Source organism: Conger conger, chromosome 1 (genome assembly GCF_963514075.1).
Source record: "Conger conger chromosome 1, fConCon1.1, whole genome shotgun sequence".
Classification (NCBI taxonomy): Eukaryota; Metazoa; Chordata; class Actinopteri; order Anguilliformes; family Congridae; genus Conger; species Conger conger.
Window position 1 is genome coordinate 94,637,492 of NC_083760.1, and position 2,500 is coordinate 94,639,991.

Consider the following 2,500-nt stretch of genomic DNA (forward strand, 5'->3'; position numbering starts at 1 on the left):
GGCGGGAGGTCAGCGCTAGCAGGACGGCTCACTTCGGCCTGGAGAGGATGTGTGAGTGCATCATGTGACCAACCACAGTCATGTGACCAACCACAGTCATGTGACCAACCACAGTCATGTGCCCAACCACAGTCATGTGACCAACCACAGTCATGTGACCCAGCCTGCTGTAGTCCATGTCTCTGTCGCACCGTGTGTGTGTGTGTGTGTGTGTGTGTGTGTGTGTGTGTGTGTGTGTGTGTGTGTGTGTGTGTGTGAGAGAGAGAGAGTGTGTGTATGTAATTGTCTGTGTGTGTGTGTGTGAGACTGTGAGAGAGACTGTGTGTTTGTGTCTGTGAGAGAGGGAGCCTGACTGTGTGTGTGTGCGTGTGCGTGCGTGTGTGTGTGTGTGTGTGTGTGTACGTGTGTGCGTGTGTGTGTTAGTAATTGAGTGCATTTGTGAAAGTTTTCTGGAGTGTTCTCAGTTTTTCACAATATTCAGCAGACCAGTTTCAAAAATATATATTTATATATATTTGCTTTTTATTCCCATAGGTGAAGACCTATGGCGTTGGCAATCCCAGAATCCCACGGGGTTCAGCAACGGCCCGCCCTCCTGAGGAGCCTATCACATGACCAAGCCAAACGTCCTCGGGAACATGAACATGAAGCCAAAACCAATTCCTCATTCTTTTAATGTCAGTCAGAACCAGAGCATGGGTTCTTTCCAGTTTTTGAAGGATGTATTTGTGTGAGTGTGTATATACATACACGTATACTAAAACGGGAAGGAACCTTGATAACAGTGTGAAGACAAACTATTTATGGTTCTTTTTTTAATTATTTTCTTCATATGGTTAGTGAAATGTTTTTTTCTGTCCGTCTTCCTTCATTTTGTGTCCTTAAATACCCTTCTAACTGTCTTTATCTCTCTCTTCTCTCTTCTTCTCTCTCTTCTCCGCAGATGATACTTTTTTTTCTTTCTTTTTTTTTTTTTTTTTTTTTACAATAGTTTGGGTTAATACTTTTTATTTTATTTTAATTCTGATCTTTTGTTTTGGCTATATGTGTGGCCTCTTCACTGCTCTAAATCATTATATTATAACCTAAAGATTTAAACACTAACATCACTGTGTTCTGTTTTTCCATAAACAGCACAGCATTAACGTCCGAGCAAAAGATATTTCAACATGCTGTGCATTACTTGACCTTTTTCTCTGCTGTTTTGGCAGCAGAAATTTGGCTCGGCACCCAGCGAATTGTCATAGGAATCCTTGCGGACGGAACTCATAGGACAATACCAAACTAAAATAGACACCCTCTCATTTACTCACCACCTGTCTTCTCTCAAGATCCAAATGCTAAGTTTAGGAACCCGTGCCAGGTAAAGTCCGGAGTCTACTGCCAGCTAGCAAGTCACCAGAACTCTCCTCATGTGGCAAATGTGTACATTATTTTAGTTTTATACTTGATTAAAAGTTTAAAATATAGTTTTATTTTAAATGATGTGCATGTATTTAATGGTAGCCATGGTATAAGCGATATAAACCAGCGAATATCTGAGAATATATGGCATGGCTGACTAAATGGCCTCTCTTAGAGTGCCGTGTAATCTCGGGAATGTGCTGCATTTTCGGGTTCATGTCTTGCCTAAAGACTTGGGCTCTTGTAAAGAATTTGAAAACATTTAAAGACATTTGATTAAAGTCTATTTGCTAAGAGCAGTGTGTGATCTGTTCACTGGACACATGTGATGTTAGAGTTGAGATGAGAGGCTTGTGATCGTTCTGTCTCCAGAATAACGGACATTTTGTGCTCTGGTGGGTTTTTTTTAATTTTTTTTTAATTTATTTTTTTACTGCAGTCCAAAATGTCCCTTTTATCTTTAACTTATTTATCTTGCTGAGGTGCACATGAATGGACTCTTCATTTTCAGTCCTGAAATAGAAACTGGGTTAAAAAAACAATCAAGTTCTGTCATTGTTTAAAAAAAATGGGTCAAAAGAAAAGTCTGGCCCTCACAGTTTATGAATCTTTGTAAGCCTCAAAAATGTGAAATGTGAGATAAATAGCAAATTTATGGGAATGTACTAGTTAGGACCAAAAGTTACCACCCTCCACCGCTGAACTGAAGTAAAATTGATCAATGGCACAGCTTTGAATACATTTAAAAGAAGAATGTAAGTGTTTTATATAATTTGATATAACTTGATATAATATAATTTGAATTAACTTTACAAAGGCACTTAAACACTGGGGCAGCCTGTAGCCTAGTGGCTAAGATAGCTACATGACTGGGACCGGAAGATTGGTGGTTCAAGCCCCTGTGTAGCCACGATAGCGTCCGCACGGGCCTTGTCCCCACATTGCTCCCAGGGAAATTGTCCATTGTGAGTCGCTTTGGATAAAAGCGTCAGCTAAATGACAAATCGATCGTGAGTCTGTGATATTCGCTTAAATAAATCAAAACGAGCTCGTGAGGCCGTAGCGGTGGAGTAGGTGTAAGGTTTCCGTGTATGCG